Source organism: Tenrec ecaudatus, chromosome 4, assembly GCF_050624435.1.
Source record: "Tenrec ecaudatus isolate mTenEca1 chromosome 4, mTenEca1.hap1, whole genome shotgun sequence".
NCBI classification, from domain to species: domain Eukaryota; kingdom Metazoa; phylum Chordata; class Mammalia; order Afrosoricida; family Tenrecidae; genus Tenrec; species Tenrec ecaudatus.
Genome location: NC_134533.1, coordinates 65,524,224 through 65,535,346, shown reverse-complemented (window position 1 = coordinate 65,535,346; position 11,123 = coordinate 65,524,224). Strand labels below are relative to the sequence as shown.

The 11,123-nt window shown below is 36.9% G+C and overlaps 1 pseudogene; it reads left to right on the top strand.

The window, feature by feature from the left end:
- The first annotated feature begins 6,510 nt into the window (after positions 1-6,510).
- LOC142446768 (olfactory receptor 52E8-like) lies at positions 6,511-8,939 on the top strand (annotated as a pseudogene).
- Positions 8,940-11,123: the final 2,184 nt, after the last annotated feature.

The window sequence follows — 11,123 nt, the reverse complement described above, 5'->3', positions numbered from 1 at the left end:
TGTGAGGCGACGACAAGACCAGGTGCATCAGTCTGAGTCAAGACCAGCTTGCTGACATCTAATGACCAGCACATCAGAGAATGGAAAGAAAATGCACCAAACGGAATAAAATAAACGACTAGTAAACAACAGTATGGACCCCTGGTAACTTAGTGGTTACCAGTTGAGTTGCTAACCACAAGGTTAGCAGTTCTAAACAACTAGTAGCTCTGTGAGAGAAAGACATCGCTTTCTACCCCAGCAAACAGTAACAGTCTCAGAAATCCACAGAGGCAGTTCTACCCTCTCCTGCAGGGTTATGCTGAGTCAGCTTTGACTGTATGGGAGCAAGATAAACAATAATAATACCAACAACCCAATCAAAATATGGGTGAATAAAGTTAAAATGTATGCAAGTGTTCAACAAGAATATAAACTTATACTTTACATCATTAATTGTTTGGGGAATATAAATCTTAACCATAATACAATGCACTGAACACCTGATCCCTCATTGCCATCTAGTCATTGCTGCCCCCTAGTGAACCCCTGTGACTTTCTGAGACTGTAACTGCTTGCAAGATTAGAAAGTCCCGTCTTTTTACCATGGAACTGCTGGTGGTTTTGAATAGCTGACTATGCAGATCTCAGCCCAACCCCTAAGTATGGAAAATTGTAAGAGTGAGTGATGATATAAAAAATGAAAATTACATGTATCACAAATTAGATTATAAAATGGTTTCGTCAGTAGGGAAAACAGTTTGGTAGCTCCTCACAATTTCCACACAGAACTGCTGTATTTTTGTTAGATGTCATCGAGTTGGTCTGGCCCACAGCAACCCTGGGCATAACAGAATGCAACATTGCCCGGTCCTCCACCTTCCCTCACAAGTGTCCCTCTGCTTGAGCCCATTGTTGCAGTCGCAGTGCCAATCCATCTCCTGGCATGCCTGCCTCTTTTTCTCTGCCCCTCTGTTCATCCAACCTAATGTCCTTCTCTAGGTCTTTCCTGATAATGTGTCCAAGTATGTAAGATGAACTCTTGCCATCCTTGCCCCTAAGGAACTCTCAGGCCACACTTCTTCAAAGACAGATGTCTTTGCTCTTTTAGCAGTCCATGGTACTTTCAATATTGTTCTCTAGCACCACGATGCAAATGCTTCCATTTATTTTCCAATCTTTTTTTATTGGATGTTCAACTTTAATATGCATATGAGGCAATTGAAAATATCATGGCTTGTGTCAGGAACACTTAGCCCTCAAAGAAACATCCTTATTTTCAATACTCTCACATGGTCTTGTGTGGCAGATTTACTTAATGCAACTTGTCTTTTGATCTCATGATTGCTGCTTCTAAAGAATATACACAGAAGACTTGGTATTGACCACTTGAACACAAACAAACAAAACTTGGAAAAGCAAATTTGTATAAGAATGGCATAGTAGCACTATTTATAATAGCTCAAAGTAGAAACAGCACAAATATCAATCAGCTTATGAATGGATAAACAAAACATAGCATATGCATATGATAAAATATTATTTAGTCATTAAATTAAGTATGGATACAAGCGATAACATGTTTGATCCTGGAGAGCAATATACAAGTGAAATAACCCATATACAAAAGGTCATATATTGAGTTATTCCTAAATGAAAAAAATATTGAAAGACCAGCACAAAGCTGGTTCCTGTGAGATGGAAGTTAAATGTGTAACAAATGTACAAAATTTAAAAACTGCTATAACACTCAATCATCTCTACCATCAACTCCTCTTCCTCTCCTCAGTACTCACTCTCCTGCCTCTGAGTTAGAGAATTCAATGCAATTCAGGGCTTCTCTCTGAAGCCATGAACCATCCTGAGTGCCAAGTCATTAGGGAATTAATAGGGTACAACTCAGATTTAACATCCGCCCAGGGAAAACAGCAACAACTTAATATAATGTTTCTGGATCTGGACAACTCCCCTTTCGTATCATTGATTCCTGCTGGGGCCAACATCTCTCAATTTCTTCTGGGTTATAACCCCTTTCTCACCTTTATTTTCCATTAAACCTAGCTGGATGTCAAAACTAACTAATCCCTTCATTAGGGTTTTATACACTTTATTTTCTGGTCCCACCCCACAAAGGTGCCTTCGGCCTCATTTCCATTACTAGCCAGCTAGCCAATCCTCCTAGTGGCCCTCAAACACTTCATTTGCATAATCTCACCCAGTCATTTGGTGGAAGTTACAAAGATTATATCTAGAAAGGATTTATTAAGTAATTACTATTCAGAAATTCCATTTATATTAAGATGTCTAAAGTTGTATGCAAATTCCTAGAGACAGTAAACTACCCTATATACTTGAGTATAAGCTAAACTAAATATTAGCCAAGGCATCTAATTTTATCCCCCAAACTAAATTAAAAATGTGTTGAAAAACGCAATTTATACATGAGTATATTACATGCGGTAATTAGAGGTGTCTAGGCCTGGGAAGGAAGGGTCAAGAGAACTGGGAGCGACTGTCTAATGTATACATAGTTTCCTTTGTAGATAGCAAAAATGATCTGGAACTAGTTAGTGATTATGAATTCAAAGCACTATGAATGTACTATCACTGAATTCTGCACTTTAAGATGATTAAAAGTACATTCTATTTTGTGTTAATTTTACAATAATTTTTTTCATGATACTGACCATATAGTGGCCCAAAAGAGTTTTAAATTTTAACCGCAATTCATACACTGAAGGAAACAGAGATCAGGACAAAACAGATCAGAAAGAAAGAAAAAGATAGTATAAAACTCTCCAAACTCACTGCCATTGAGTCACATCCAATTCCTTATGACCCTGTAGGACAGCGTCGAACTGCACCTATGGGTTTCTAAGAATGTAACTCTTAATAGGAGTGGTTTTGAACTACTGATCTTGTGGTTAGCTGCCCAACACAAATCCACTACTCCACCAAGGATCCTCTAGTGTATGTTAAAAATATTATGTGAAACAATAACAACTGACAATTCACCAAGGAATCTTGGAAGCACAGTGGTTAAATCAATCTACCACTAACCAAAAGTTGGCAGTTAGAATACACCAGCTTTTCGGTCTGCTTCCAAAAAGATTTTCAGTCTTGAAGACATTTTGCAGTTTTTCTACTCAGTCCTATAGGCCATGATGAGTTAAAATCAGCTCAATGGTAATAAGTTTGGTCTGGACAAGTGGACAAGTGGCAGGGAATGAGCTCTGTTTCCCCCAGAGCTTGGTACAATTGGTCAATTGGTACAGCGGCCCAAGAGAATCCTTCTGCTTGTTATTCTAGATGTGTCAGACTTTCTGACTCTTGGAGACTCCATGACAAGTCCCCCACACACACAAAAATTGGGCTGACATCTCTCAGGGCTATTGATGCTCTGTTCCAAACTTTATAAATATTTCAACAAGTGGATGCTAACTTGCTGCATGGCTCCATAGATGGCATCTTGATTCCAAGGCAGATGGGATCGCTATGACCAGTGAGTTTGCGATGTCTACATTTTGACACACAGAAACGGAATCAAGGTTTCGACTATTGGGCAAGGGAATAAAGTGACACAGAGGTACTGTGCTTATTTCTACATGAAATTGAAACACATACTTTCTCCAGAAAATTCATCAAGAACAAAATCAGGATTCCATTTCATGCCACAACATGCTACACGTTCCCCCCTTATCCTACACACACCGCGGGATGCGAGGGACACGGCGAAAACACAGAGTAAGCCGCAGCAGGCAAGGATGAGTTGAGTAATGAGTCTGAACTTCCTTACAGTTAAGGATGACAGTGACAGCACCTGCACCTTCATATAGGGAAACATTCAATATTGTGATCAGCTATCTGTCTGTCACCCTGGCTCATATTTCAAAATTGAAAATCAATTTGGGGAGATCTGAATTTACGATGGAGGCTGGGATCCATACTTTTGTGTGAGTTAAAAAGTTTCACTAAGCTGTAGTAAAATTATATATATATATATATATATATATATATATATATATATATATATATATATATATATATATATATATATATATATATGGAACTAAATTAATGGATTAGGCATGATGCCTGTCCCATTTCTATCAACTAACAGGTGCCAACAGAGTTCTGTATGACAGTGAGGGTGGGAGTCAAAAAATTTCAAAAGGAGGTAGGCAGAACACTTCGTAGATTAATCTTTCTCCTTGCCAATTTACCTAAATTCTTAATTGAAAGAACTTGTAGTTAGATAATCAGATCCTAATTAATGCATAGATTTTTTTCCAGATTCCCACTGTTGTTTAATTGTCTCTTTTTGTTTTTGTTTGTTTGCTTTGCCAGTAATAAGGTATCATAATGTTATACAGTAACACAAAACTTTATAGGAAGTCCTGGTATACAATAGTGAAAATACTGCAGACTTATTCATAAAGATACTTTTGCTACTCTACATTTTCAGAAAGTTCCTCTTCCTTCCTTCCTTTTCTTTGTTTCTTCTTCCATAACCTCTGTTAGCAAGTATTTTCGAGAGCGATTCAGAGCATTTCCATGTTGCACAGTTTCAAATCTCAGCTCTGCTGCTAATTATTTTAACATCGATGAATTTTATTAATCTAAGAAAAGAGCCTTCTCAAAAAATCAAGTTAAAAATTAATCAAAAGAATAAATCCATTTCTATATGAAGCAAATTGTGTGAACAAACTATACATACACAGGCAGCAGAGTTTCACATATGATACATGCACAGAAATGCAAACAAGGGTCAATAAAAATGTATTACTACTATGGTTTCAGATCCGAACAAAATGTGCTTGAACAAGTTTCTGTGACAAGGGGATGTCTGCAGACTAAGTTCTCTTGCTGTTAGACTTGTCTTGGCCACATCAAAATTGTCTCCAAATAAAAGTTTAATTAAAACAGTGGTTTCAGAGGATATCTGCTAGGGTAGTTAAGTTCAAATTACAAAAATCAATTCATAAGATTATGATGGTTGATTATGGGCATCTTGATAGATTTACTTGAAGGGCACAAGATAATTGGTGGGTGGGAAACTTTTGAACAAGTTTTAAGAGGGTGAAAAAACTGCAGCTGTGAGATAAAAAGAACAGATATTTTTCACAGATGAATATTTTTCCCATCATAAAAATGTACCTCTTCATTCTCTGAAGGTGGCAAATACTATCCCATGATAATTTTGTTGGGAAACATTACCACATTCATCTTACAGACCTGATCTTACTTTTAAGATGCTAAAACTTCTGTTTTAACATGATGTAAACCTACATTTGATCTTAGCCAAAAGGCCAGGAAGCTACATGGTGTAAATCTAACAGAGCAAACTTCTGTGGGGAAGAATTGGAGAGATGAAAACATTACTTTCAATATTGCCTAGATCCAGATGTAAGATATTCTGAGAAACAATAGCTGCTTATTTAGATGTTTTTGCTAAATACATGCTTCTACCCCTTTGTAGCAAAATTTTGTGGGTTTTTTTTTCTTACTCTTGTATAAATATCCTAAGGGTCATGGGTAAATATATACAATGCTTAAATACTTTTGGGTTTTTGTGTGTGTGTAATTTTTATTATTTTGTAATGATGGCTGTGTGTTGGCTATAATCAGAAAAAAAGGGGATGAGGGAAGCATCTAGTACAGGAGAATTGTAATTTAACCCGACACTAATTTTCTGTGTCTATGCATTTAAACAGAGAAGCAATAGCCTTCCTTCTCTACATTAAGAGTTCACACACACACGTATACACATATTTGCATGAAAACGTATTGAATCAAATAATCACAATTGCTTGGGTTTTGAATATATATATATTGTGGGTTTGGGTGAAAATTTACAGAAAAAATTGGTTTTCCACTCAAGCACTTATACATTTTCTTCACATCCCCTCAAAGTAATAGCACTCTTTCCAGTTTTTCTCAGAGTTCTGCCTTTCCATTCCTTCTTATTTCTTGCTCCTTTCAGTCTTGCAAGCTTTGTTTTTAGACAAGCGCTGTCCTTTTAATCATGTAAGGCTGATTGTACTGAAGATTCCTCTCATGCTGTTCTTGAATGTATACACGTGCCTTTTGTTTGGCTGAAATGGAATTCTAGGGGATAGATTCAGTACCAGGTTTGAAGGACATTTAAGAGCCATAGTTATTAATATGGTGGTGAGTGATAAGATGTAATTTCTAAAATTTCCTAATAATATCTATGTTATTAAAAAGAGAAAAAGAATTATATTTACTTACTGAAAACCCATACCTACCCTGAAGACATAGTACTAGCTTCTATTTGGCACCTCAGTTTTTCCTAGTTAGGGTATAGACGAGGATTTATGTTAAGTTTCTATTTGGAGAGCTCAACCAAAGGAAAAGAATCAAAAGCTTTTAAAGAAATTTATTCATATCTGAATTTTATCTTTGCTTTTAAAAATTTTAATTCTTATGGAACTGTTAAGTGTGGATGAAATGCCCAATGGAAGCAGACGGAGACTTTTAAGACTGTGGTCACCATTAGCTGGCAGGAGAATGGCTTCTCTCAATTCCACTGAGGCCCATCCCTCCTTATTCCTGCTGTTGGGAATTCCAGGATTGGAGACTGCACAAATCTAGCTTGGCTTTACCTTCTGTGTTGTGTATCTAATTGCTCTTGTAGGAAATACTATTATTCTCTTCCTGATAGGTACAGATCATAGCCTCCACCAACTAATGTTTTCTTTTCTGGCTGTGCTGTCAGGAATTGACCTGAGTCTCCTCACTGCTACCATCCCCAAGATGCTGGCCTCTTCTGGGTCAGCCTCGAGGAACACTGTTTTGGGTGCTGTGATGCACAAGTCTTTTTTTAAAAATGTTTTATTGAGGTTCATACAACTCTTATCACAATCCATACATACATCAATTGTGTAAAGCACATCTGTACATTCTTTGCCCTCATCATTTTCAAAGCATTTGTTCTCCACTTAAGCCCTTGGCATCAGGTCCTCCATTTTTTCCCCTCCCTCCCCTCTCCCTCCTCCCTCATGAGCCTGTGATAATTTATAAATTATTATTTTGTAATATCTTGCCCTGTCCGACATCTCCCTTCACTCCCTTTTCTGTTGGCCATCCCCCAGGGAGGAAATCACATGTAGATCCTTGTATCGGTTCCCTCTTTCCAACCCACTCACCATCTACCCTCTCAGTATCATCACTCACACCCCTGGTCCTGAAGGTATCATGTGCCCTGGATTCCCTGTGCCTCCAGCTCCTATCTGCAACAGTGTATATCCTCTGGTCTAGCCAGACTTACAAGGTAGAATTCGGATCATGATAGTGGGGGGTGGAAGGGGTGGGAAGGAAAAATTTAGGAACTAGAGGAAAGCTGTATTCTTCCTCCATGCTATATTGCACCCTGACTGACTCATCTCCTCCCCTAGACCCCTCGGCAAGGGCTTTCTGCACTTCCCCTTAATTCACTATGTTAAGATTTTTTTGTTCTGATGATGCTTTATACTGATCCCTTCAACTCCTCATGATCACACAGGCTCATGTGCTTATTCTATGTGGGCTTTGTTGCTTCTGAGCTAGATGGCCTCTTGTTCACCTTCAAGCCTTTAAGACCCCAGACACTATCTCTTTTGATAGCCGGGCACCATCAGTTTCCTTCGCCACATTTGCTTATTCACCCATTTGTCCTCAGCGATCGTATCATGGAGGTGTGCAAACAATGATATGATTTTTTGTTCATTGATGCCTGATAACTGATCCCTTCAGGACCTCATGATCACACAGGCTAGTTTGCTTCTTCCATGTGGGCTTTATTGCTTCTGAGCTAGATGGCCGCTTGTTTATCTTCAAGCTTTTAAGACCCCAGACGCCATATCTTTTGATAGCCAGGCACCATCAGCTTTCTTCACCACATTTGCTTATTCACCCGCTTTGTCTTCAGCAGTTGTGTTGGGAGGGTGAACATCACAGAACGCCAATTTAATAGAAGAAGGTATCCTTGCATTGAGGGAGTACTTGAGTGGAGGCCCAGTGCCCTTCCACCACCTTAATACTAAACCTATAAATATAGGTTCATAGATCTATTTCCCCATCCCCAGATATAAATATATTTGCATATGTACATGTCTTTGTCTAGACCTCTATAAATGCCCATAGCCTCCCAGCTCTTTCCTCGATTTCCCTTGGCTTTCCTCCTGTCCCACTATTATGCTGCATCCCCACCTGGGTTTCAGCAATACCTCTTGTTTACATTACCCTTGATCATGCCCTACCATGCCTCCCACACCCACCTCACCACCAATTTGGATCCCTTGTTGTTCCCTTCTCCCTGGGTTTGTTAACACCACTTCCTTATCCCCCATCTCCCCCTATCCCATTTTTTTAATCCATTTGTTTAACAGTCGTGGAGAGAATTGTACTTCTGGCCATGGGCTTTAATCAATATGTGGCCATTTTCAACCCTCTGAGGTACACCATGATCCTCACTAACAGAACCATTGTTGTAATTGGCATGTTTGTAGTCCTCAGATGTTTATGCATGACTGGTCCCATCATTTTTCTCCTCCTGAGATTGCCTTACTGTGGACATAGAATCATCCCTCACACTTATTGTGAGCACATGGGAGTGGCTGGCTTGGCTTGTGCCAGCATCAGTATCAGTGCCTATTATGGTCTTGGGAATATTTCTAACTTGTTTCTGAATATGCTTCTTATGATTATCTCCTATGTTTATATACAGTCTTCCACCTTCCTTTGCAAGATGCCCGCCTGAAAGCTCTCGATACTTGTAGCTCCCATATCTGTGTCATCATAGCTTTCTTTGGTCCAGCTCTGTTCTTCTTCCTAACTCATCGTTTTGGTCATGCTATCCCTCAGTAAATGCATGTCTGCCTATCTAATCTGTTTGTGGTTTTACCCCTTCCCTCAGCCCCGTAATTTATGGCATCACAACCAAGCAGATCCAGGAGTGAGGAACCTCTTTGTTTGAAAGAAAGACTAAGTGATTCTGGCTATAACAAGATAATGCCTATATATAATACTAGTTGAGACAAAATAAATAAAGAAATTTGTATAACCAATTGTCAAGTGCTTGTTTTAGTATATCAAAAGTAAAGAGTAGCAGCAATTGTTGAAAGATTGGATGTTTATGTGTGTCTGAATATATGTTTGCATTACTATTCTCTGTTTGCCAGTGTATTCTCATTAGCATAAACTTTGACATCCAAGATTAAATTCTAAGGAGGATCATTTGAATTCATTGAAGCATAAGCTCTCAACTGATCAATATCTCTTTAAGATGGCCATGATTTTTTCCATATAATAATTAAAGTAGAGATACATTGTCCATTTATAAGTGTTAACTGAAAATGCAAATTTTTTATTAAAGTATATGCAAACAAAAAGATAGGTTTCAAATTGTGTTTCTTTTTTGCCCTTTCTAGATTTCAATATTTATAGATTGATACTTTCTGATACAAATTAAGTCCTTGAAAAGCTAACCTCTTCTTATAGATTCTTGTTCCTGTATTGGCGATTTATCACTATGCCATATGTAATGACTCTTATTTTTAGGAGTTTAACCATGCTTGTGGAATGAGAAAAAAATCACCACAGAGAATATTTTTCTACAAGTCAAAATTGAAAATTATTGAATAAAACATGCATATATTGAGCAAATCTAATATTTCTTAACAACTAGAATCATACCTTAAAAAGATTAAAATGATATAGTTAGTATCCTAAAGTTTATTTCTTAGAAAATAGAATGTCACTGGAGTCTATCAGACTAGAAAAATGATAATATCAAAATGTTTGTCTTGCTCTGTATTTAAAATGGATAGGATATAGACAATTAGTGAGTCACAGGGTTAATTTAAGTTAATTTTATGATTCAAGGAGACCTGGAATTTGATTAGTGGCAAAATAAATTTAAAAAAGGGATACCAGGTATGAACCACAGGGATGGGAATAATGGACATAATTTAACTACAAATTCGAGTTAGCCTATATGACTAATCATCTATTTTGTGTGCTTGTTTACATTGGAGCTGGATGATGTTGGTCAAACATTAAAATGTTTAAGAGGCAAATATTTCATGAATTTTTTCAAATAAAATATAAAATAAAGGTAAGGGCAAAAATCTAATTGTTGGAAAACAAAAAATTGAAGAAATAAATAAATGACTATAACAAGAATATGAGAACTGGATGGAGAAAGTATAAACAATAAAGTCATGATTTTGGAGAACTTTAATAAAAAATAGAATTGAATTTAAAGTAAAGGAATTTTTAAAAGACTGAATATCTTGAATAGAAAAATGTTCAATAAGAGATTGCATATTATTTGTCTTCAAATATAAAAATGGCAATTCACCTAATTATAAGACATTCTTAATGTGCTATATTAATTTAATAAATAAAATAAATATTTTCAAACTATAGTATTTAATGGCTATTTAAACTGAGATCACTCAATTTCAGAAAGAAAATCTAATTTTGAGGTAATACTAATGAAAAATGAGAACAAAAGATAGAAGAGCAATTAGACTGCAGGTCCACAAGTTTTGACAAGCCTCAATATAGTTTAGCCTATACTCATTAGTTTCACATTATTTATTCCTTAAGGTATAAAGTGCAAAATATACAACTAATAAGGTTGTTTAATAGTTAGATATGTGTATATACATGTGTGTCACTGGATTTGTTTCTCTAGTCAACCCAGTTTCCAACACTTTCTACTCAGTACATATCCTAAAGAAACAAGGAAAAAACACAAAAAGACACGTACACAGTATTCAAATTAACAAAAAAGATGTGAACAGTGAAATCCCTATCAGTGGAAGAATGGATAAATAAACTAGATTACCTACACCAAGAGAATTCTGTGCATCATGAAAAATAATGGGGACACTGTGATGGGTGTGAAAGACATTATGGATGGACGTGAAATACATGGGTGGATGTCAAAGACATTATGGTAAGTGAAGTTAGCCAAAGCTAAAGGACAAATATTATATAAGACCACTGTTAAGAATTAAAAAGAAAGCTATCATACCAAAAGAAACAGACTTTGACAGTTGTCAGGGGTGGAGAGTAAACGGGGAGTAAAAGGGCACATGATACTCAGTACTACTCACTGCCATCAAGTAAATATC